Source organism: Pristiophorus japonicus, chromosome 20 (genome assembly GCF_044704955.1).
Source record: "Pristiophorus japonicus isolate sPriJap1 chromosome 20, sPriJap1.hap1, whole genome shotgun sequence".
In the NCBI taxonomy this organism is placed as follows: domain Eukaryota; kingdom Metazoa; phylum Chordata; class Chondrichthyes; family Pristiophoridae; genus Pristiophorus; species Pristiophorus japonicus.
Genome location: NC_091996.1, coordinates 77,691,552 through 77,718,644, shown reverse-complemented (window position 1 = coordinate 77,718,644; position 27,093 = coordinate 77,691,552). Strand labels below are relative to the sequence as shown.

Genomic DNA, 27,093 nt, shown 5'->3' with positions numbered 1-27,093 from the left:
GCAGGACCGGAACCAAAGTCCTAGGGGAAGTGTTTGCTAGTGCTGTTGGGGAGGGGTTAAACTAATATGGCAGGGGAATGAGAATCTATGCAGGGAGACAGAGGGAAGTAGAATGGGGGCAGAAGCAAAAGACAGAAAGAAGAAAAGTAAAAGCGGAGGGCAGAGAAACGCAAGGCAAAAATCAAAAACGGCCACATGGCAGCAAAATTCTAAAAGGGGAAAGTATGTTAAAAAGACAAGTCTGAAGGCTCTGTGCCTCAATGTGAGGAGTGTTCGTAATAAGGTGGACAAATTAACTGCACAGGCAGAAATTAATGAATATGATATAATTGGCATCACTGAGACATGGCTCCAGGGTGACCAAGGGTGGAAACTCAACATCCAGGGGTATTCAACATTCAGGAAGGATAGATGGAAAGGAAAAGGAGATGAGGTAGCATTGATGGTTAAAGAGGAAATTAACGCAATAGTAAGGAAGGACATTAGCTTGGATGATGTGAAATCTGTATGGATGCAACTGCGGAATACCAAAGGGAAGAAAACGCTAGTGGGAGTTGTTTACAGACCACCAAACAGTAGTAGTAAGGTTGGGGACAGCATCAAACAAGAAATTATGGATGCGTGCAAAAAAGGTACAGCAGTTATCATGGGCGACTTTAATCTACATATAGATTGGGCTAACTAAACTGGTAGCAATATGGTGGAGGAGAATTTCTTGGAGTGCATTAGGGATGGTTTTCTGGACCAATATTTCAAGGAACCAACTAGAGGGCTGGCCATCCTAGACTGGATGATATGTAATGAGAAAGGACTAATTAGCAATCTTGTTGTGCGAGGCCCCTTGGGGAAGAGTGACCACAATATGGTAGAAATCTTATTAAGATGGAGAGTGACGCAATTAATTCAGAGACTAGGGTCCTGAACTTAAGGAAAGGTAACTTCAAATTGACTAGAATAGACTGGCAAATGATATTTAAAGGGTTGACGATGGCTAGGCAATGGCAAACATTTAAAGATCACATGGATGAACTTTAACAATTGTACATCCCTGTCTGGAGTAAAAATAAAACGGGGAAGGTGGCTCAACTGTGGCAAACAAGGGAAATTAAGGATACTGTTAAATCCAAGGAAGAGGCATATAAATTGGCCAGAAAAAGCTGCAAACCTGAGGACTGGGAGAAATTTAGAATTCAGCAGAGGAGAACAAAGGGTTTAATTAGATGGGGGGAAACAGAGTGTGAGAGGAAGCTTGCTGGGAACATAAAAACTGACTGCAAAAGCTTCTATACATATGCGAAGAGAAAAAGATTAATGAAGACAAACATAGGTCCCTTGCAGTCAGATTCAGGTGAATTTATAATGGGGAACAAAGAAATGGCAGACCAGTTGAACAAATACTTTGGTTCTGTCTTCACGAAGGAAGACACAAATAACCTTCAAGAAGTACTAGGGGACCGAGGGTCCAGTGAGAAGGAGGAACTGAAGGATATCCTTATTAGGTGGGAAATTGTGTTAGGGTAATTGATGGAATTGAAGGCCAATAAATCCCCGGGGCCTGATAGTCTGCATCCCAGAGTACTTAAGGAAGTGGCTTTAGAAATAGTGGATGCATTGGTGATCATTTTCCAGTAGTATATCGACTCTGGATCAGTTCCTATGGACTGGAGTGTAGTTAATGTAACACCACGTTTTAAGAAAGAAGGGAGAGAGAAAACGGATAATTATAATCCGGTTAGCTTAACATCAGTAGTGGGGAAAATGTTGGAATCAATTATTAAAGATGAAATAATAGTGCATTTGGAAAGCAGTGATAGGATCTGTCCAAGTCAGCATGGATTTATGAAAGGGAAATCATGCTTGATAAATCTTCTGGAATTTTTTGAGGATGTAACTAGTAGAGTGGACAAGGGAGAACCAGTGGATGTGGTGTATTTGGAATTTCAAAAGGCTTCTGACAAGGTCCCACAAAAGAGATTGCTGTGCAAAATTAAAGCACATGGTATTGGGGGTAATATATTGACGTGGATAGAGAACTGATTGGCAGACAGGAAGCAGAGAGTCGGGATAAACGGGTCATTTTCAGAATGTCAGGCAGTGACTAGTGGGGTGCCACAGGGCTCAGTGCAGGGACCCCAGCTATTTACAATATACATTAATGATTGGATGAATGCATTGAATGTAATATCTTCAGGTTTGAAGATGACACTAAACTGGGTGGCGATGTGAGCTGTGAAGAGGACGCTAAGAGGCTGCACGGTGACGTGGACAGGTTAGGTGAGTGGGCAAATGCATGGCAGATGCAGTATAATGTGGATAAATGTGAGGTTATCCACTTTGGTGGCAAAAACACGAAGGCAGGATATTATCTGAATGGTAGCAGATTAGAAAAAGGGGAGGTGTAACGAGACCTGGGTGTCATGGTACATCAGTCATTGAAAGTTGGCATGCAGGTACAGGAGGTGGTGAAGAAGGCAGATGGTATGTTGGCCTTTATAGCTAGGGGTATTGATTATAGGAGCAGGGAGGTCTTACTGCAGTTGTACAGGGCCTTGGTGAGGCCTCACCTGGAACATTGTTTAGTTTTGGTCTCCTAATCTGAGGAAGGACGTTCTTGCTATTGAGGGAATGCAGTGAAGATTCCCCAGACTGATACCCGGGATGGCAGAACTGACCTATGAGGAGAGACTGGATCGACTGGGCCTTTATTCACTGGAGTTTAGAAGGATGAGAGGGGATCTCATAGAAACATATAAGATTCTGACGGGACTGGACAGATTAGATACAGGAAAAATGTTCCCGATTTTGGGTAGGTCCAGAACCAGGGGACACAGTCTTAGGATATGTGGTAGGCCATTTAGGACTGAAATGAGGAGAAACTTCTTCACTCAGAGAGTTGTTAACCTGTGGAATTCCCTGCCACAGAGAGTTGTTGATGCCAGTTCATTAGATATATTCAAGAGGGAGTTAGATATGGCCCTTACGGCTAAAGGGATCAAGGGGTATGGAGAGAAAGCAGGAAAGGGGTACTGAGAGAATGATCAGCCATGATCTTATTGAATGATGGTGCAGGCTCGAAGGGCCGAATGGCCTACTCCTGCACCTATTTTCTATGAAACATTCTGATCCTACTTGCAGTGCCCGATCTAGTCGAAAATATGTTCTTCACTTTGATCACGCACATTATTTCTGTCTATTGTTTGATTGATAAATTCTTCCAATATGAGTAAGCTTTTGCTCTTATATTATCTCTTTGAACTGGCTGCGGTTCTCTCCTCTTTCACATAATTCTGGTGTTCTGTTATGTAGATCGAAAATTGTACCATGGCCTCTACAAGTCTGTAAAGCTGTCCTTGTGAATCCTGTCTCATTGCATGGTTTGTGATATCACGATTTTCTGGCGCTGTAACTGAATCCTTCATTAATGCTGCTACTCCAGCACCTTTTACTGTCCCTTTCTCTCATGAAAACAGCAACAACGTGATTTTATAAAGCGCCTTCAACAAAGCCAAACGTCCAAAGGCACTTCCCAGCAGGGTAATCAGATACAAATTCACACCGAATCAAAGAAGGAGACATTGGGAGGAGTGATCAAAAGCTTGGTCAAAGAGGTAGGTTTTCAGGTTTGCATTATAGGAAGAGAGATGCGAAGAAGAGGAGAGGTTTGGGGAGAGATTTACAGAGTTTCGGGCTGTAGGCACCGCTGCCAATGGTGGGATGAAGGAAGTGGAGCATGCACAAGAGGGCAGAATTGGAGGGATGCAGAGTTTTCGGAGGGATGTGGGGCTGCAAAAAGTTGCAGATAAGGATTAGCGAGGCTACGGGGTGATTGTAACAGGCGGATGAGAATTTTGAAGTCGAAATTTTGCTGGATAAGGGTAAAATTTCGGTTAAGTGCTCACAGGGGTGATGGGTGAACGCGAATTCGTGCAATTTAGGATAGGGGCAACAGAGTATGCGATTAACTCAAGATTATGGAGCGTGAAAGTACATATGCCGGCCAGGAGAGCATTGGAATAGCCGAGTCCACTCTAGAAGTAACAATAGCATGGATGAGGGTTTCAGCAGCATTTTGGTAGAGGCAGGTACGAAACCTGGAATATTGGACTATAAATTGCCATCCGCCTCCGATCCACAAAACAATTACCAAAATACTTCCTGACATCCAGGCTGCAAAGAGTTGCAGTCTCGGGCCTCCAGGCAGATGGCAGCGTAAAGGCCGTTGGGACGCAAGCATTTCGGAAGTAACCCTGGGATCATATGGGCCCGATCCTCCAATGGCAAAGGAGGATTCCATTGCAGTAACTTGCAAAGGGCATCCCCAGATGCTATGCATGGCATCCCCAAATTATAAAACAATTTACAGAATTTTAACAATTATAAACGTACTGAATTGCAATATTAGACATAACTTCCGTCACTGCCCCAACCTCAATAAAAAATTAACTTTTTGATCAATAATTTTAAAATCTTAACTCGGGCCAATATTTGCATAAAATTATTTAATGTATATATGTATAATTCTGGATTTATAAATGGTTTATTTAAGCATTATACACACCCTCACGCTGATAAAAGCAAGCCTTACGCCTGATTTTACCAGATATAAGAGTTGCATGGGCAATTGCTTGGCAGTTGTTGGGCAAATAGCCCAAATCTGCACCAGCAATACACATTTTTCAGGCGGTTCATAAGTGTATGCCGAAATCCAAACGTTGCTGAACCTTTCAAATGGATTATGATGGATTACCCAGAGTATGCCGACACAGAGACTGCAATTTCAGTGCCAATAATTTGGCAAGCCTGTCCAAATCTAAGAAATGTTCCCGTTACAGCTATGTCGTATTTCTTCATAACTATTATAGCTTCTTATTTTATTTTCTTTCAACTTTGTTTTGAATGCCTTGTGCATCCATCCTGACTCCAGTTTCTGTGTGCTTCCCGCTTCAATACTCTTCCATGGATTCAAGGATCTTAGTTCACTTTGGATAAAATGGGTCATCTGATTTCTGTTCTTGCTCCTAATTCCACGATTCTGCCTCGTGTCCCTTGATAGTTTACAATAATCTTTGTCAACTACCCCATTAACTTGAACGTTTCGATGAGATCACATAAACGTATGATAATTGCTGAAGAAAATAAGTCTAATTTTCCTATCTAAATATTCCTGATATAATAATAGCAACAGCTTATATTTATATAGCGCCTTTAAAGTTGTGAAACATCCCAAGGAACTTCACTGTAGCCTTAACAACCAAAATTTCACACCGAGACACATAAGAAGATATGAGGGTAGGTGACCAATAGCTCGGTCAAAGATTTCGATTTTAAGGAGCATCTTAAATGAGGAAAGAGCTGTAGCGAGGTGACAAGGCTTAGAGAGGGCATTCCAGAGCTTAGGCCTTCGGCAGCTGAAAGCACGGTCACCAATGGTGGAGCGATTAAAATCGGGGATACGCAAGAGGAAAGAATTGGAGTAATGCAGAAAGGAACATAGAGCCCAATCTCCTTTCCTGATATCCTCTTCAATTATAATACTTTTTCTGTTACCACTTCGGACAATGTTGTTTATTCCCATCCGTGTTTCCCCAGTCTTACCGCACCTGTCCTGAACACAACACACACTAAAGCCTCACCTGTTCTCCTCGAGCTGGAATCTGGTTGTGCGGATGGTCAGCTCCAAGTCCTTCTCCAGCTGGTTCAGCGAGTTCTGAACTGTCCGGTTTATCGTCTTTTCTATTGTCGTGCACATCTCTTGGATCTGATTCACGCAACGTGTTGGCTACCAGTCCAAAAGACACGAACAGAGAGAGGAACTATCAACTAATAAATGAGAGGCCCCTGATTCTGAAGGATATATTATGCATTCTATTACCCACATCGATAATTAACTGATCCTTCTGTGACCTTCACTACCTGATGCTGTATTTAGCTGAGAATTCGTGGCATTGATTCCTACACTAACTCAATGGAGATAATTTTACCAGTCACACAACTGTACTGCTAACTGAGCAACCCTTGATGCTCCAATTGAACTGTGGTGAATCTGTATTCACTGCATGTCTCTGTAATCTGTCCAAAATTTCAGGATTCTTAATCCGAAAGTCGAACTTAACACTTTGTCGATGTGTTTTATGCTCACTGCCCGTAGTCCTCCCAGGGGCCGAATAACTCATACAGCTGAGCAGAATTTAATATCTTCATCGTTTTAAAGCCTTCAATGATATCGCCACCGAACTAGCATTTCTCTTACGAAATTCAGCTCAATTTATGGAGGCTATCCCCAAAACAAAGGGGTCTAAGAATGAGTATCGCTTTGATCGCTCTCCATCATACCTTCTAAAGGGCCTCGATATCTCTCACCATCTGTGCCTTCCAAAATAGGCTGCAATATTCCAATCAAAACCATGTCAAAGCTCGTTATAGTGTTCTTAGTTTATATTGTACTATTGTAGTAATACAACATAAATCTCGGTTTACCTTGTAACACTGCTTGTGGATCATCAATGATTTATTGATTGTGACACCACGTTTCCTCCCTGCATATCCGCCTTTAACAGGTACCGTTACCTTGTGAGCACAATCTTGGAGTTTCCCATACGGCAATGCATCACCCTACACTTATCTAAATTGAAGAATATCTGCGACGCTGGGAACCATTCCCTAAATCGGCCTTAATTCAACCCAATACTAACCGCTCCACTACCGACACAATGCGGCTGCTGTGTGCACGGTCTACAGGATAAACTTCAGCAACTCTCTGAAGTTACTTCGACAAAACTTGTCACTCCTCTGCGAACTCGACTCTAAAAAAAACAAGAGCCGCAAAGTACTAGGAGCAGCAACACCTCCAAATCGCCCTCCATGCTACACTTCACCCTCACAGGGACATATATCGCCGCTGCTTTACCGGATTGGGTCAGTTTCGTGAAATTCCGCCCCTGACGCCACCCGAGAGCACCAGCGTCACAAGGGCTTCAGTGATTCTAAGAAAATGCCCGCCTTCATCTCAAGGCAACTTGGGAGGGGCAATAAAAGCTACGTATCCAGAACCACCCATAAGTCTAAAACAACTAAATGGGAAATTATTTCAAGTCCCAACTTCAAAGCACAATTTTGTGGTATGGGAGCGTGTTAACATTCCATAGTCTCAGCCAACTTACTTATGGAGTTGGTTAACAGCTGTCACCCAACACAGTGCACTGCAGGACTGAAATTGTGACCTGCCTTCAGGTGGATCTACCCCATTGATGAATGCCATTTGCCTGCGCGGTTGATACCAGTTCCTTATCCAACATGCAGATTGGAAATCAAACGTGCAGCCTCAATAGAGCATTGTTTCTGTATATTTCTGATTAATATTGAGGAAACCATGGCGCTACCTGGGATATAGATGGTCGGCTACCAAAGCCACATTTGTTGAGCCCCGGTCTTTTGCACAGGCCTTGCACTATCTGCATCATCATTCTCTGAGGAAGAACACAGACATATTCCACTGTAAATCTGAGCACAAATCTTGAGCAAACAACATCCCATCAGAAGTAAATAAATCCTATTGGTTTAGAGCTTTTAAATCCTCAGACTGTCCCAAAGCACTTCACAATCCATCAAATGCAGAAGTGCCGTCACCGTGATTGTCAGGCAAACGCGGCGGCAAATTTGCGCACGGCAACATCCTGAAAACAGCACTGAGATAAATGACCAGTAAAACTGTATTATATTCGCCAACATCACTACCTTCTTCAAATAGTGCCAGCGGATTTCTTACGTTCACGTGAGCAGGCAGACAAGGATTCAGTTTAACTTCTGGTCCAAAAGACGGGACATCCCACTGTGCTGTTCTCATCCACATCGCAACAGTATATCATTGGCTGTAAAGCACTTTGAAACGTCCGGCGGTCGTGAAAGGCGCTATATAAATGCAAGTGTTTCTTTTCATCTGATCCCAGAGCTCTGTTACTATACGTGTTATTCATGTCACTTCACCGATGCTGCTGTTACAATCAATCTCGTTCCAGTGCACAATCAAGTTGATGCACAGTTAGCCCCATGGGTTGAAAAGCCTCTCAAAATATTACACTATGTATATTAGGATTTGTAAGCTTGCTCGATTACCATACAAACCATTCCAACGCTAGATTCAACTCACGTTGTCAGTTATTGCAACAGGCAGTTATTGGCAAGTGTTAATCTTTTTATTAGCTATGACCTATTCAAAACGTTATGCCTGATGCATTACCGGTCTACGAAACCTAATTTCAGTTGTCACATTTCCCGTATAAATCTTTTTTCTCTTATCAATTCCTATGTCTAAGTTAATATTGGAAACCCTATAACCACCTGTAATCATGCCCCACCACTGGTGGTGCTGTAACATCTCAGCTTCATGCCTTCCCGCTCCTGAGTTTTTCCAGCAGAGAAAGTCCAAGAAGCTTCAAAAAATCAATTTCCAAATTACAGTAAGATTTGCTACTTAATTATAAGTAACAATATCAAATCAATGAATTATATCCAAATAAGGACACCTTGTATGACTTTAAAATGGGGAACCAATCACCTCTACACAATTAATGATTTGGTGGGACTTTTTAAAAGCATAATTCTCTCATTCAAAGGGAACACCTTAATTTATGTGTGGCAGGATAGAATAAACGTGCTGTTTATACATAGTCTCATTGTATGTATATATTCCAGATCGCATCTGCTTTTTATTAATTGGCTGCAATTTTCAGTGAGCACCATGATCACATCACCGAATTTGGAAATCCATTCACGAAGTAGACTCCCAGCTGCAACAAAATGAAGTCTGTCTGTATCTGTCTGTCACTCTCATTACAGCTTCATCAGCTTTGCTCAGGTAGAACTTCAGTTTATCGCCGTGTTTTTCATTCAGTTTTTCTACCACATTCAGGGTTCGTTTACACAGGGCCTGCCCATCGGGTCAAAGAAGGCAAAGATCAGATCGGCCTGTTCACCTAAAGACAGAAAAAGAATCGATAATTACAATGAAAGGTTGGTAAGTGCACTGAAAGGTGTCGGACTGAAGTACATAATGGTACAAACCTTTGTTCACAAGCTCTGCTGTTTTATCTACTCAGCCAGGCTGCACTGAACGCTGCAACTTTCCTGACTGGGCCCTGGGTCAACGATTGACTCCCGTAGTTGATCCCCGACAATTGACTCCATTCACGTGCAAGGAAGATGAGGGGAATGAATGGGCTCAGTTGCATCAGACTGCAGCAATGAAAAGCCAGACAGTGCAGAGTGTCTTGGTTCAAATGTGGAGAGTCACTACTCATATCAGGTGCTAGAGGCTACCCCATGCCCGTGAATCAGAACCCGGAAAGAGTAATACTCAGAATGAAGAAAGCATTAAAAAAAGGAAACAAAGATGACTCCCTTGATGAAGTGGATGGCAATGACGTGGCCGTGGTACTGGCATTAGAAACCAGAAGTTGTTCATTGAAATCTCACCATGGTAAGTTGTGAAACTGAATGAAATAATTTGGTAGCAGAGAAATTACCATGGAAGCTGCTGTATTATTGTAGCAAACATTCACTACCATCCCTTCAGAGAAGGGAACCCGCATGCCTACCCAGCCTTGATTGCATGTGACTGCAGTCCCATACTGTGGGGCAAGACAGGCTCCACTGTACTCCAGTACACTCTGTGTCACCAATCATCGCACTTATTAATTGGAAGATGAGAGGCAGACTGTCGGTGGTGGGAGGCATTCTTCCTACGTTTCAGAACATTGTAGGCTCAACACTGGGTGAGCAATCAGCAGGCCGTTTATCGGCGATTGGTATTGGTTCTACCCTACTACGTGTGGATTCCTCAGCAGATGAGTACTACAGGCAGCGAGTCTGATCGCAAACCAGGCAAACTGAAACTCTACCGCATGGATCTTCAAACCTGAATTCATGAAATGTGATGCTGCCAACACACGCTTACCAAGCTCATTTAAATTTCCATCCTCAGTCTTCCACATCCGGTCACAATTAATGTTGGTCGCCCATCTCTCCCATCTTCACTGACCTACCTTGTGCCCTAATTCTCTAGATCCGTCACATTGAAAATCCTCATGCTAGCCCATAGTTTTCTCTGCAGCTTTTTTCTCACCCTATTTTGGAAGCTCCTCCAGTCTTAAGTTCACCTTCATACACCTCACTTAGCCTTGCATCCCTCCCCATACATTTAATTTACCCTTCCATACCCTTCATCCCTCCCATACCCTTCATCCCTCCCATACATTTCCCAGTGTCCCCGTGAAACCTGCAATTTCAAGTAGGAGGCGACCCACACAAAATGTCTATCATCTTCCCAGAATGCATTCAATACTTCACTTCCAATAGAACACGTGCTCACTGTCTAATGCTACGTTGCTAAAACCTGTGAGTCCTAATTTCAATATTTAGGAACAATCGATTAATCTGGGGGCACACCCTGCCCGTGACAAGCTCACCGTTCAATTGTTGAAACTTCACTACTTTGAGGGTCAGGGACAGTCAGCATTTCCCCTTCTATTGTCTGCAATGCTGTTAGTTACCGTGACTTTACCATCGATCAAATCCAGAGCTTGGAATTGCGGGTAGAGGTGGAGCCTAGCATTTCCCTGTGAATATAAAAACAATGCTTAGAGGTAATAAATGCTCGGTCCGCGTAACTTGTTTAAAATGGTCCTTGTTGGAGTAAATTCTAGGCGAGTATTTCCCAGTGTAGTATCGAAACATACAAGTGACGGCCCACTCAGGGTCACTGGTCCATGCAACGTTTGCTCATCTCAGCCGGTGATTATAGTAGAATAATCACACCCTTTGGCCTAGACAGGTAGAAATTGCCCACGGTTCCTATCCATTCAGTTATGCTGCAAAATCCACGAATGTACAAGGTGGCTGGGGCACAATAACCGATTATAAGCACCGTATTGATTTCCCAAGGGATTTTCAGAGCTTCGGGGAGGGTATGTGGCTGTGGGGATGTCAGAGCTCTCACACGGAGGCACAAGAGATTTTATCCTTAATCTAGTGTTTACTGAATGTCCCACTGTGATGTACCGAGAGTGATGACGTGTTTAGTGACGTTCCTTCTCAGACAATCATAGTCACAGAATGAGCCAGATTCATGGGATTACTTACTGTGAGAGGTTCCCCTTTCTTTCCACTGGTGACGACAGTAAATCCTTGTGTTTTTGTTGCAACTCCTGTTTTCTGTATATTTTCTTCAACATACCTACAAGATGAAATGATTAGAGATACAAATATTACAGGTTTTGTCTAGCTCGGTGCTCCCAGAATCTCATAGCAGGGCATCCAGGCATCTGAGTGGACAGGTCAAGAGGCATACAACTATGTAAAGAAAGAGAAATGGGTTGAAAAATATTCATATCAATTAGCAGGGATGTAAAGAGGGGAAAGCTGAGGGCATTATACTTATTGGCCCACAATATCATATCAATTACTTAGACGAAGGAATTGAATGTAATATCTCCAACTTTGCAGATGACACGAAGCTGGATGGCAGTGTGAGCTGTGAGGAGGATGCTAAGAGGCTGCAGGCTGAATTGGACAGGTTAGGTGAGTGGGCAAATGCATGGCAGATGCAGTATCATGTCGATAAATGTGAGGTTATCCACTTTGGTGGCAAAAACACGAAGACAGAATATTATCTGGTGAAAGATTAGGAAAAGGGGAGGTACGACGAGCACTGGGTGTCAAGGTACATCAGTCATTGAAAGTTGGCATGCAGGTACAGCAGGCTGTGAAGAAGGCAAATGGCATACTGGCCTTCATAGCGAGGGGATTTGAGTATAGGAGCAGGGAGGTCTTGCTGCAGGGCCTTGGTGAGACCACACCTGGAATATTGTGTTCAGCTTTGGTCTCCTAATCTGAGGAAGGATGTGCTTGCTATTGAGGGAGTGCAGCGAAGTTTCACCAGACTGATTCCCGGGATGGCAGGACTGACATATGAGGAGAGACTGGATCGGCTAGGCTTATATTCACTGGAATTTAGAAGAATGAGAGAGAATCTCATATAAACGTATAAAATTCTGACAGGACTGGACAGATTAGATGCAGGTAGAATGTTCCCGATGTTGGGGAAGTCCAGAACCATGGGACACAGTATAAGGATAAGGGGTAGGCCATTTAGGATTGAGATGAGGAGAAACTTCTTCACTCAGAGAGTTGTTAACCTGTGGAATTCTCTACCGCAGAGAGTTGTTGATGCCAGTTCATTGGATATATTCAAGAGGGAGTTAGATGTGGCCCTTATGGCTAAAGGGATCAAGGGGTATGGAGAGAAGGCTGGGGTGGGGTACTGAGGTGAATGATCAGCCATGATCTTATTGAATGATGGTGCAGGCTCGAAGGGCCGAATGGCCTACTCCTGCACCTATTTTCTCTGCTTCTATGTAATTGAATCTTCCTTTATCTCTATGTTTAATGCAGTAATTTTCTCTCATCTGCACATTTCCTTTCTGTAAGGATCTACTTCCTGCTGTAGCGTTAATCATACTTTCAGATCAACTTTTCCTGTGACATGTCCCATTGCATCTTCCCCACCCGCTAGTTGTGGTGCTTTGCCACAGTACCTACATTATCGTAGGTACTGTGATTTACCTCCAAGGTTAACATTACAAGTATTATATAAAAATAATTTTAGAATATACTATTCTAAAATGGAATACGCGTGCACCCTGCTCCAGTTATTCGTAGGGCCATTGAATCAGAATGGTTACAGCACAGAAAGAGATCATTCGATGCGTACAGCCCGTGCCGGCTATCTGTAAGAGCACTTCACCTAGTCCCATTCCCCCACCCTTTCCAGTAGGCCTGTTTCTTTCCCCTGCAGGCACTTATCCAGTTCCATTTTGAAAGCCACGATTGCGTGTGCCTCAGCCACCAACTCAGGCAGTGCATTCCAGATCCTAACGATTCGCTGCTTAAAAAACTTTTTCCCACATATCGCCTTTGGTTCTTCTGCCAATCATCTTAAATCTATGCCCTCTGGTTCTCAACCCTTTTGCCAATGGTAACAGTTTCTCTCTAACTACTCTGCCAAGAGCTCTCATGAAGTTGAATACATCTATCAAATCACCACTTAAACTTCTCTGGTTTATTCAGGTAACTGAAGTCCCTCAGCCATGGAACCATTATTGCAAATCTTTTCTGCTCCCTCTTTAATGCCTTCCAATCCTTTCCAAAGTGTGGTGCCCATAATTGCGTACAATATTCCAGTTGAGGCTCGACTAGTGTTTTATAAAGGCTCATCATAATGTCCATGCTTTTATTCTCTATGTCTCCATTTATGAAGCCCAGCATCCCGTCTGCTTTTTTAAACTGCTTTCTCAACCTGCCCTGCCACGTTCACGGATTTGTGCAGATACATCCCCAGGTCTCTCTATTCATGCAGCCCCTTTAGAATGTTATCCTTTAGTTTATATTGTCTTCTATCATTCTTCCTTCCAATGTATATCACTTTGCACCTTTCTGCGTTAAATTTCATCTGCCACGTGTCTGTCCACTCTACCAGCCTGTCTATGTCCTCTTGAAGTCTATCACCATCCTCCTCGCTGTTTCCTTTACTTCCAAGTTTTGTTTCATCTGCAAATTTCAAAATTGTGTCCAGTAAACCCAAGTCCAAGTCATTAATATATGTCATGAAAAGCAGTGGTGCTAGTATCGATCTTTGGGAACACCACTGTACATATTTCTCCAATCCAAAATAATAACCGTTCACCACTAAAGTCTGCTCCCTGTCATATAGCCAATTACATATTCATACTAACACTGTTCATTTTATAAGACAAGAATATAAGATATAGGAGCATGAGTAGGCCATACTGCCCCTCGAGCCTGCTCCGCCATTTAATACGACCATGGCTGATCCGATCATGGACTCAGCTCCACTTCCCTGCCCGCTCTCCATAACCCCCTAATCCCTTATTGGTTAAGAAACTGTCTATCTCTGTCTTAAATTTATTCAATGTCTATACCTCTCTGTGGCAGGAAATTCCACAGATTTACAACTCTCTGAGAGAAGAAATTCCTCCTCATCTCAGTTCTAAATGGCCGGCCCCTTATTTTAAGATTATGCTCCCTAGTTCTAGTCTCCTCCTTCAGTGGAAACATCCTCTCTGCATCCACCTTGTCAAGCTGCCTCATATTCTTATACGTTTCGATTAGATCAACTCTCATTCTTCTGAATTCCAATGAGTAGAGGTCCAACCTACTCAACCTTTCGTCATAAGTCAACCCTGTCATCTCCGGAATCATCCTAGTGAACCTTCTCTGAACTGCCTCCAAAGCAAGTATGGAAATATGCAAATCAAAACTGCACGCAGTATTCCAGATGTGGCCTCACCAATATCCTGTATAACTGCAGCAAGACTTCCCTACTTTTATACTCCATCCCCTTTACAATAAAAGCCAAGATTCCATTCGCCTTCCAGATCACTTGCTGTACCTGCATACTATCCTTTTGTGTTTCATGCACAAGTACCCCCAGGTCCCGCTGTACTGCAGCACTTTGCAATCTTTCTCCCTTTAAATAATAGCTTGTTCTTTCATTTTTTTTCTGCCAAAGTGCATGACCTCACACTTTCCAACATTATACTCCATCTTCCAAACGTTTGCCCACTCACTTAACCTGTTTATGTCCTTTTGCAGATTTTTTATGTCCTCCTCACACATTGCTTTTCCTCCCATCTTTGTATCGTCAGCAAACTTGCTTACGTTACACTCGGTCCCTTCCTCCAAGTCATGGCATTTTATTCCATGGGCTTCAGTTTTGCTGGTAAGCCTATTATATTGCACTTGATCAAAAGCCGTTTGGATTTCCATGTACACCACATCAACCGCATTGCCGTCATCAACACTCTCCCTTACCTCATCAGAAAAATCAATCAAGTTAGTTCAACACGATTTGCCTTTGACAATTCCGTGCTGGCTCTCTTTAATTAATCCACACTTGTCCAAGTGACGGTTAGTTTTGTCCTGGATTATCGTTTCTCAAAGCTTCTGCAACATCGAGGTAAAACTGACTGGCCTGTAGTTGATGGGTTTATCCTTACACACTTTTTTGAATAAGGGTGTAAAGTTTGCAATTCTCCAGTCCTCTGGCCTCAAAGGAGGATTGAAAAATTATAGCCAGTACCTCTGCAATTTCCACCCTTACCCCTCTCAGCATCCTAAGATGCATCCTGTCCGGTACTGGTGACTTATCCATTTTGATTACAGCCAGCCTTTCTTGTATGTCCTCTTTATCAATTGTTATCGCATCCAGTATCTCAACTACCTCGCCTTTCACTCTGACTTTAGCAGCAACTTCTTCCTTGTAAAGGACAGATGCGAGGTAGTCATTTAGGACCTTAGCCATTCTCTCTGTCGTAGATCTCATGTTTGGTCCATAATTGGTCCCAACCCTCCTCTTACTACCCGATTATTATTTATGTACCTTTAAAAGACTTTTTGTTCCCTTTTATATCAGCTGACAATCTATATCATACTTTCTCTTTGCCCCTCTTATTTCCTTTTTTACTGACCCTCTGAACTTTTTATATTCAACTTGGTTTCCACTTATATTCTCAACATGAAATCTATCATACGCCCCCTTTTCTGTTCCATCTTACTCTCTATTTTCTTCATTTTCCAGGGAGCTATGACTTTGCTCGCCCCATCTTTCTCCCTCGGGGGTATGTAGCTCGACTGTACCTGAACCATCTATTCATTAAATGCATCCCATTGTTCGATTACAGTTTTCCCTGCCCATCTTTGATGCCAATTTACCTGGGACAGATCCGTTCGCAACCCACTGAAATCGGCACTGCGCCAATTAATTATTTTATTCTAGATTGTTCCTAGTCCTGTTCCATAGCTAATCTAAAACATATGCTCGGTTTGCTAAATATTCCCCTATGATACTTGTTCCACTTGACCTAGCTCATTCCCCAGAACTAGATTCAGAAATGCCTTCTTCCACATTGGGCCGGAAACGCATTGATCAAGCTTTTACTATAAAATGCCACGTTTGTCTGGTGGATAATTTTAATTTTCTTGGCATGACGACGGTTTATCTGCTGTTGTGGTGGGAAGTGCAACTGAAAAATGTATTGAAAATATACGAGACTGTTTCCTAACTCAACATTTTAATAAAGTAACTCGGGATAGTCATATATAGCATCTTGTGTTTAGTAGTGAGCCTAACATCGTATCAGTCCTCCATGTGGGGAACATCTGGGCAACAGCGACTACAACATTTAATGGTTCCAAATGTTTAGTGAAACTAAAGTTACAGTTAACCTGCAACTCGCACCAACATGGCAGATGATTTGGAAAACGCAAATTGGCTAAACCTCCTCGCTGGTGATGAGACCAATGTTGAATATAAATGGAGATTTTTTTTAAGAACATGATTAAAAGTGTGGAATACAAACAAGTACCCAAAAACAAAATAAGCAACTATGGTAAGAAAAAGCCAAGGTGGCTGACTGGCTATATACAAAGACAAATAAGATGTAAACAGAAATGATTCTACAAATTAAAAACATTTAATACTCAAATAAATTGGTTGAATTCAAGGAACGACTAAAAAAACAAATGCTACAATTAGATCAGCAAAAGGTCCAATGAAAAAAGTATTGTAGACAACTGTGGCAGTATTGCGAAGAGCTTTTTTAGTTATGTGAAGAGTCAGAGAACTATCAAAGACTGTATTGGGCCACTGAAAGATGTTGAGGTACAGGTTAAAAATGACTCACGATCGAGATGTGGCCCATACGGCTAAAGGCTAAAGGGATATGGAGGGAAAGCAGGAATGAGTACTCAAGTTGCATGATCAGCCATGATCTTATTGAATGGTGGTGTAGGCTCGACGGGCCGAATGACCTAATCCTGCACCTATTTTCTATGTTTCTATGTTAATGGTGGAAATATTAAATGAGTACTTTGCTTCAGTCGTCAACCTTCAAAATGATGCTTGAAAATTAGAATTGAATAATACTGGTTTTGTTAGTAACATTATATAGATGAACATATTGTTTTAGAAATTATTAAGAACTTGAAAATAGCCGCCACGCAGGATTATATCCACCTGAGGGTCCTCCGGGAGGTGGGGCATGTGCTGTGTAAGCCCTTGGATTGTATTTTTAAAAGTTTACTGCATTCTGGAATGGTTCCTCCGGATTGGAAGGAGGCTAATGTTGTTGCCATTAAAAAAATAAAGATGACAAGGCAGACCCTGGTAACTATAGGCCCCTCAGTTTATCATCAGTAATAAGTAAGATACTTTAAGGAATCATAAGGGATGTAAGGAAGGATATACTTGCTTTGGAGGCAGCTCAGACAAGGTTCACTAGGTTGATTCCAGAGAGCAGGGTGTTGACTTATGAAGAAAAGATGAGTAGGTTGGGCCTAAACTCACTGGAGATCAGAAGAATGAGAAGTGATTGTGGTGTATGTAGCACACAAATCACTGACTCCACACAGTCTGGTGTAAGTCTAACTGCTGTGACCTTCGTCCTTTATTGTTCAGCTCCAGAGTGCCTCCCAGGTGTGGTGGTCAGCCTTATATAGCATCTGTTACAGATACTACAGGGTTTCCCACTGCAGCGCCCTCTGTGGTGTGGCATAGTACTTACAATACATTTAAGGTACTGGGACGATGCACATATCATTACATAACATCACCTTCCCCCCCCTCCCTCTGGACGCAGGACAATGATACACAGGATAAATGATTCATCCCATCCTCGTCGCCAATGTGGTGTATGTAGCACACAAATCATTGACTCCACACGGTCTGGTGTAAGTCTAACTGCTGTGACCTTCGTCCTTTATTGTTCAGCTCCAGAGTGCCTCCCAGGTGTGGTGGTCAGCCTTATATAGCATCTGTTACAGGTACTACCAGGGTTTCCCACCGCAGCACCCTCTGTGTTGTGGCATAGTACTTACAATACATTTAAGGTACTGGGACGATACACACATCATTACATAACAGTGATCTTACTGAAAGATAAGATACCGAGGGGGTGCGACAGGGTAAATGTAGGGAGGATGTTTCCACTCGTGGGGGAATCCAGAACTAGGGGGCATAGTTTAAGAATAAGGGCTCGCTAATTTAGAACTGAGATGAGAATGAATTTCTTCTCTCAGAGGGTTGTAAATCTGGAATTCTTTGCACCAGAGAGCTGCAGAGGAGCGGTTATTGACCATATTTAAGGTCGAGATAGACAGATTTCTGATCGAAAAGGGAGTGAAGGGTTATGGCGAGTGGGCAGGGAAATGGAGCTGAGTCCAAGACCAAATCAGCAATGATCTTATTAAATGGCGTAGCAGGCTCGAGGGGTCAGATGGCCTACTCCTGCTCCAAATTCATATGTTAAATTACCATCACATATTTTCATGTGTCTATTCGTGCCTGCAGCTCACCAAACCTATTTACTAAACCTTGTGCGTTTACAGACATTATTGTAAATCTGCCTTAGTTAGACCTTCTTGTATTCTGTCTTAATCTGACCCCCACTTAACACCTTACTATATCTTAATCTAGTGCTATCTGACGCTCCCAATTCTTTGCACACTTCGTTTCTCCTTTGTAATGCTACATTCTGGTCTCCTACCCTAGCCAGATTAGTTGAAACCTTCCGCAACAGTACTAGCACCCCCCGCCCCCCCGCCTCCTCCCCCCACCTCCCACACGAGGATATTGGTCCCAGCTCTGTTGAAGTTTCAGGTCCCAGGCTCTGTCGGGCCTGTACAGGTCCCACTTCCTCCAGAACTGGTCCTAATGCCCATGGAATTAACTTCCTCTCGACTGCACCAACACTCCAGCCACACATTCATCTGCTCTCTAGTCACTAGCTTGTGGCACCAGAAGTCATTCGGTGATTACTATCTTTAAGGTCCTGATTTTGTAATCTCTTTCCTCGCTCCCTCAAATCTACCCGCCGGAACGCATCCCTCTTTCAACATATTTTGCTGATACCGATATGGACTACGACCTCTGTTTGCTCCCCCTCCCTCTCAGAAAGTTCTGCAGCCATTCAGGGACTCCTTCAACTTGGCACCAGAGAGCCAATACACCATCGGAGAATTACTTATGCAGCCAATGAAAAGCCTGTCTGTTCCCGTAATAATAGAATCTCCTATCACTTTTGCATTCCTGATCTACCTACTCCTCCCATTTGCAGCTGAGTCCCCCGTGGTGCCATGGACTTGGCTCTGGGTACTCCCTAGAGGAACCTTCTGTATATAGTACAGAAGAGCAGTATGCTCTAAACACGCTTCACCAGGAAAGCAAATGGAATGTCAGGAAGGCAAATGGAATGTCAGGAAGGCAAATGGAATGTTGGCCTTTATTGCAAGGTAGACAGAGTAAAATGCAGCGAAGTTCTGCTGCAATTATACAGGGTATTGGTGAGGCCAGACCTGGAGTATTGCATTCAGTTTTGTTCTCCGTATTTAAGGAAGGATATACTTGCATTGGAGACTGTTCAGAGAAGGTTCACTAGGTTGATTCCGGAGATGAGGGGGTTGCCTTATGACAATAGTTTGAATAGGTTGGGCCTATACTCATTGGAGTTCAAAAGAATGAGAGGTGATTTTATTGAAACTTATAAGATAATGAGGGGTGTCTACAAGGTGGATGCAGAGAGGATGTTTCCACTTATAGAGTAAACTAGTTCTAGGTATTAGAAAAAGGGGCCGTCAATTTTAAGCTGAGATGAGGAGACATTTTTTCTCTCAGACGGTTATAAATCTAAACAATTCTCTGCCCCAGAGTGCTGTGGAGGCTCTGTCATTTAAATATATTTAAGGCAGAGATAGACAGATTTTTGAGCGATAAGGGAGTAAAGGGTTAGGGGGCGCAGGCAGGGAAGTGGAGCTGAGTCCATGATCAGATCAGCCATGATCTTATTAAATGGTGGAGCAGGCTCGAGGGGTCAAATGGCCTACTCCTGTTCGTATTTCTTATGTTCTTATCTGACTTCGACTATACCTGTGGCAAAATATGTCAAAATTATTTCAAATATTGCGCTCAAAGAAGACTTTAAGTAAAAATAATAAGTTGCATTTACATAGCTCCTTCAACGTAACAAAACGTCCAAATGTGCCTCACAAGAGCGTTATCAATCAAAGTTTGACACCAAGCCACAGGTGGAGGTATCAGGACAGATGACCAAAAGCTGGGTCAAAGATGTATGTGTTAAGGAGCATCTTAAATAAGTAGAAGGAGGTAGCAAGGTGGCGAGGCTTCGAGAGGGAATTCCAGAGATTTGTTCCAAGGCAGCTGAAGGAGCGACCACCAATGTTGGAATAATTAAAATCGGGGACGTGCAGGATGGCAAGATTGGAGGCACACACATTTCGCGAAGGCTTGGAGGGCGGGAGGATGTTATAGAGTTAGGGAGGGGTGAGGCCACGTAGTGATTTTAAAACAAAAATGATAATTTTAAAATTGAGGCATTGCCGGACCAGGAGCCAATGTAGTCAGCGAGCACAGGTCGGCTGGGTGAACGGGACTTGGTCGTAGTTAAGATCTTGACAGCAGAGTTTTGGATGAGCACATATTTAAGGAGGGTGGACGATGCTCTTTGATAATACACCACCGAAGAGATTTATAACCAGGAAAATGCCAGTTAAGGGAACTGTGACCCGGTGCAATGATGTGGTATGGGAAACAGAAATCGAAATGTACGATGACTGGAGTTCCACGGAACTCTGTGTTGGGTCTGCTCTTATTGATCATTTAATGTGGAAACACTTTAAACTTTGGAAATAAATTCGGGGGATGGACACATATCTTAAATACACCTATTAACTGGAACAGAGAAGCAGACATTTTCTGCAGAGGTCATTAGAGGTGACAGTGCAATAAATTTATGCATGGAAAATTAGGTAGAATTATTGCTTTGTGTCTTGATGGATGCATCCGGAATTTTCCTTTGGCTTTTCCCACTCGGCTGCCATAAATTCCTGGCGATAGAGTAAAAAACCGAGGTGGTAATGTGAAATTGCTTAAATACCTGAGTTATGCTGCGGTTGGATTATTAAGTACAGATTTTGGAAGTAAGAATGAAACATAAATGGACGCGGTTCATCTTCACTCTGCTATAATGTTTCAGAGATAAGAGGTTACCGTTTTCAAGGCATACTTGAGAGGTCAAGGCCGTTTCCACTGCAGCTGAGAAGACCTGATTTAGGCTTTCAAGATTGCAAATGGTAGTGGTAAGAAAAATTGTTTTAATTGGTCAGTGAGATAGTATTGAGAGGAATCAAAATGAAACCAATCACAAAAATAATAAATTGGGTGTGTTGAAAATAATCTTTATGCAGAGCTTGCTTAGAATATGACACAATGAAACTCTATTACAAACCTCTATTCATGCAAACTTTAGAAATATTATCAAATGGAATTAGTTAGTCCCTTAAAAAGGAGGGCTATTAATTCCTGTGGCTACCCATCAGGAAAATATAATTAGACTTTCTGAGTTGTTAAAAATATGGAGGGAATATTAAACTGGTTGATTTTTTCAGGAGGTCGCCAGCATGGTAGAGAAAAGAGTGCCTATGGATGTTGTATATATGGACTTCGCAAAAGGCATTTGATAAGGTTATGTACAAGAAATAATAGCTAAAATGAAAGTGTGTGGAATTGGAGGCAACGTGGTGATATGGGTTGGAAATTGATTGGAGAATAATAGGAGACAGAGAGTAGGGATCAATTATAAATTGTCTGATTGGCGCGATGTGAAAAATGCTGTCGCCCCGGCATTTATTCTGGTTCCTCAGCTTCTTGCTATCGTTTTCAATGATTTGGATAAAAGAAAAGAGATGTGCATATTCCAAATTTGTACTTAGTTGGGAGAACATTGATTATTGCAGATTGCAGCAAGAATTTACAAAGGATGCAAAACAGTTTAAGTGAGTGGAAAAACTGTGACACATGGATCTCAAACCGAGAAGTTTGAGGACATCCACGCAGGATCCAAAACAGATCATTTAGAATATTTTCTGTATTATGAGAAAATGGGAACTGTGGAGGAGCAGAAGTATTTCAGTCTCCATGCACGCACATCTTTAAATATAGCAGACAGGTACACACTCAAAGCATTATTGGAATGATGGCCATTATGTCACGGGGGCTAGAATACCCAGTATAGCATTCAGCAAGCAGCGGATTGGGGCTGGGCACAAGATTTTTACAATGTAACCTCCCCTCTGCACTGTTCATGCTGGGAGAGAGTGGTTAAATTACCAACTCTATTTCCTCTCTGTCAACTAATGTTACACCTGTAATGCCATTGTTTTGCAGACCATATTCCAGATTTTTTTTCATAAAACCTTCTTTTGAAACGTTTTGTCAAATATTTTGGTAAAATTCATATATAGAAACATAGAAACATAGAAAATAGGTGCAGGAGCAGACCATTCAGCCCTTCTAGCCTGCACCGCCATTCAATGAGTTCATGGCTGAACATGAAACTTCAGTACCCCCTTCCTGCTTTCTCGCCATAACCCTTGATCCCCCGAGTAGTAAGGACTTCATCTAACTCCCTTTTGAATATATTTAGTGAATTGGCCTCAACTACTTTCTGTGGTAGAGAATTCCACAGGTTCACCACTCTCTGGGTGAAGAAGTTTCTCCTCATCTCGGTCCTAAATGGCTTACCCCTTATCCTCAAACTGTGACCCCTGGTTCTGGACTTCCCCAACATTGGGAACATTCTTCCTGCATCTAACCTGTCTAAACCCGTCAGAATTTTAAACGTTTCTATGAGGTCCCCTCTCATTCTTCTAAACTCCAGTGAATACAAGCCCAGTTGATCCAGTCTTTCTTGATAGGTCAGTCCCGCCATCCCGGGAATCAGTCTGGTGAATCTTCGCTGCACTCCCTCAATAGCAAGAATGTACTTCCTCAAGTTAGGAGACCAAAACTGTACACAATACTCCAGGTGTGGCCTCACCAAGGCCCTGTACAACTGTAGCAACACCTCCCTGCCCCTGTATTCAAATCCCCTCGCTATGAAGGCCAACATACCATTTGCTTTCTTAACCGCCTGCTGTACCTGCATGCTAACCTTCAATGATTGATGTACCATGACACCCAGGTCTCGTTGCACCTTCCCTTTTCCTAATCTGTCACCATTCAGATAATAGTCTGTCTCTCTGTTTTTACCACCAAAGTGGATAACCTCACATTTATCCACATTATACTTCATCTGCCATGCATTTGCCCACTCACCTAACCTATCCAAGTCACTCTGCAGCCTAATAGCATCCTCCTCGCAGCTCACACTGCCACCCAACTTAGTGTCATCTGCAAATTTGGAGATACTGCATTTAATCCCCTCGTCTAAATCATTAATGTACAATGTAAACAGCTGGGGCCCCAGCACAGAACCTTGCGGCACCCCACTAGTCACTGCCTGCCATTCTGAAAAGTACCCGTTTACTCCTACTCTTTGCTTCCTGTCTGACAACCAGTTCTCAATTCACGTCAGCACACTACCCCCAATCCCATGTGCTTTAACTTTGCACATTAATCTCTTGTGTGGGACCTTGTCGAAAGCCTTCTGAAAGTCCAAATATACCACATCAACTGGTTCTCCTTTGTCCACTTTACTGGAAACATCCTCAAAAAATTCCAGAAGATTTGTCAAGCATGATTTCCCTTTCACAAATCCATGCTGACTTGGACCTATCATGTCACCATTTTCCAGATGCACTGCTATGACATCCTTAATAATTGATTCCATCATTTTACCCACTACTGAGGTCAGGCTGACCAGTCTATAATTCCCTGTTTTCTCTCTCCTTCCTTTTTTAAAAAGTGGGGTTACATTGGCTACCCTCCACTCCATAGGAACTGATCCAGAGTCAATTGAATGTTGGAAAATGACTGTCAATGCATCCGCTATTTCCAAGGCCACCTCCTTAAGTACTCTGGGATGCAGTCCATCAGGCCCTGGGGATTTATCGGCCTTCAATCCCATCAATTTCCCCAACACAATTTCCCGACTAATAAAGATTTCCCTCAGTTCCCCCTCCTTACTAGACCCTCTGACCCCTTTTATATCCGGAAGGTTGTTTGTATCCTCCTTAGTGAATACCGAACCAAAGTACTTGTTCAATTGGTCTGCCATTTCTTTGTTCCCCGTTATGACTTCCCCTGATTCTGACTGCAGGGGACCTATTATTTACATCGATTATTCAAATTGCTCGCTAATTTTATTATTCCAATTGGTCGCTGTTTTAAAAAATTCGACTACCTTTGTCAAACATGGCTTATATTTCTGATTAATTCTTTAATTCTTTCCTACATGTTTTGGTCTGCACATAACTCCAGTCCCACACCTTCCCTTGAAGACAGCTAAAGTTAGGAATAAATGCGTCCTTGCTGGCATAGCCAGCGTCCCGAGAGTAAAACTGAAAATGGCATGCTACCAGTTGATAAAGGGGCTCTTGCCGGCCGAATGGTTTCCCATCAGCAGCACCGTGCTCTTCTTCTTTGGAGCCAAGAGGCCGAGTCCCAGCTGGTTGGCAATGCCTACCAGGCTTGTTAACAGCAGAAAGATCTCTCGTGATCTCATTTCAAACAGCAACGTTGTGGGTTGGATGTGTATTGAAGTGACAGAGAGGTGGGATTTTAAACTAGGGCGATGGTGTAAAACGGGACATATCCAATGATTTTTCCATTTTATACCACGCCCTATTTTCTGTCTGGTTGAACTCAATGGGAGGCCAATTACTTGTTCCGCATTTTACAGAAGCTAAGGTGCCCCCAGATAATGATAGTGGGACGGGGAAGGTATCGACATTAAAATAGCCTGATTAATATACTTGAAACTTTGATTGTGAGAAAAATCAAAGCGGGATCAACTTTAACTTTGGGCGATGGAGTAAAATGAGCGCGGTAAATTGGACGTCCATTCTAATCCCCGCCCGATTTTCCCTTTCACTGACTTCCAGAGAAAGGAGAATCCGACATGATGTATAATGCACATCTAGTTTTATATCACCCATTGTAGAGCATTGCAGCAAATTACAATTACTCCCAGATAGAGTGAGAGAAAGCGGGCTGGGGGCATCGATTCACTCTGGGCAATAGTACAAAATGCGTGACAGTGAAACGCCAGTCCACTTTGCACTCCGTCCGATTTTCCTTTCGAATGAAGTCAATGTTGAAATAAATAGGTTGAAGTCAGCCAAAGAATCGGTGGATGGACTGGTCTATAGTTACCTGCTTTGCCTCTCTATCAATTCTTTCACAAAGAATACCCTTTAGGCCCCCACTTCCGTAAATTTAACTCCCATTCCCCCACTCAATAAATCTCACTCCCATTCACTCACTCAGTAAAGATCACTCCAATTCTCGCATTTTTCAAATATAATTCGCATTCCATCACTCAGAAACCTCACTCCCATTCCCTCACTCTGCATATCGCACTCCCATTCACATTCTCTCACAGTCTAAATAGCACTCCAATTCCCGCCATCTGCAAATAGCACACCATCCCGTCACTCTATAAATCTCATTCCCATTCCCCTATTCTGCAAATATCATCCCTTCATGCAGGAATTCTCAGCTCCATTCCCTCAATCAGAAAATATTTTCCCCATACCCTAACTCTGTAAATCGCACTCCCATTCCCTCACTCATTAAACTTCACTCTCATTCCCTCAATCTATAAATTTCACTCCCATTCCCTCACTCTCTAAATATCACTCCCATTTCCTCACTCTATAAATCTCATTCCAATTTCCTCAATCTGTAAATCTCATTCCAATTTCCTCACTCTGTAAATCTCACTTTGGTCCTTCTTCTTTCTGAAGCTCAGCTGTGCCCAGACCAAACCGATCCAGTACATTTTAAGCAACATAAACTCTTAAAACTGGAGTAAACTACAGAGCTTGCGTTTCAAATATAAATATATATATGTAAAATACTATATATATATTTATATATAATATATATATCTATATATATATTATATATACATATGAAGCATTGCAGATATATGTACAATTTTTGAAAGAAAAATGTATCCCACAGACATAGCTGTGAAGGAGACTTCTGGCAAGGTCCTGCTGAACGCAACTTCCGAAGTTCCATTGGTGCCATCTCAGGCTGAGTGAAACCCGAGAGGGAATGACTCAGAAACACCGAAATAAAGCTATCAGTTGCTGACTTTCAGAAACGCGGGGACGGATTGGGCCGTGTGCAGTAAATATGTGTGAAAACATATCTCAATGCTGTCACTAAAATGCTGGCCGTCAGTGTCTTACCATGTTTCCTGTCAGTGTACAGCAAGTGGCATTGCCTGAGGATCTTCTCAGTAAAGGAGAGGCTCACACTCTCGAAGGGATTCGAAGAGGTTCGCAGCCTCAGGCTTCCTGACGTTGTCTGTGCTGGGGGCACCGCAGACTCCTTCAACCAGACCTGGGACAAGCAGGCTTATAGATGACAAGACCATAATGTTGGCACGTTATGTAAAGCAGGAGGAATGTTAAGTCCATGTGTGAGTGACAGACCATATGTACGAGCCTGCTCACATCATGAGTTCAATTCCTCTGGGCTCCTGTCCAAAAGGATCTTTAAATCGCCACACACCCCAAACTAGCAGTGGGCTGCGGTCAACACCCTTGGTGTTCTGTTTAATTCAAGTTGTTAAAACTGAATTTGTTGTTAAGGTCTGACTGTTCTGTTTAATGTTAGTTTTAACAAAACATTTATTAACCCTTCACTGCCATGCCTAACTCAGTAATTAGTTACATTTGAAGATGTGTTTAATCTCTTGGCGTCTAGTGAAATATCTAAACTACAATTCATAAACAACCCTTGTATGTACACCTTATTAATCTATTAATGTAGCTCAGTGCTCTGAAACATAAGCAATTCTTACAGTAGATGCAGGGAGGATGTTTCCTCTGACTGGGGAATATAGAACCAGGGGTCACAGTCTCAGAATAAAGGGTCAGCCATTTCGGACTGAGATGAGGAGACACATCTTCACTCAGAGGGTGGTGAATCTTTGGAATTCTCTACCCCAGAGAGCTGTGGAGGCTAAATCTTCGAGTATATTTAAACAGAGA

General features: G+C 42.6%; 2 long non-coding RNA genes across 3 annotated transcripts in view; one reads left to right on the top strand and one right to left on the bottom strand.

Moving 5' to 3' along the window:
* Positions 1-27,093, top strand: part of LOC139232625 (uncharacterized) — a 973,018-nt gene that overhangs the window by 442,602 nt on the left and 503,323 nt on the right. The gene's annotated exons all lie outside the window — the stretch shown is intronic.
* On the bottom strand, positions 8,476-26,453 carry LOC139232973 (uncharacterized). Of its 2 annotated transcripts, none has more exons than XR_011588125.1 (4): positions 26,287-26,452; positions 11,137-11,230; positions 10,464-10,613; positions 8,476-8,972 (listed from the first exon to the last, which is right to left on the bottom strand). It is a non-coding gene; the product is annotated as an uncharacterized lncRNA (long non-coding RNA). The 2 variants fall into 2 exon arrangements; XR_011588126.1 differs by lacking the exon at positions 8,476-8,972 and adding an exon at positions 9,120-9,288 and having other exon boundaries at positions 26,287-26,453.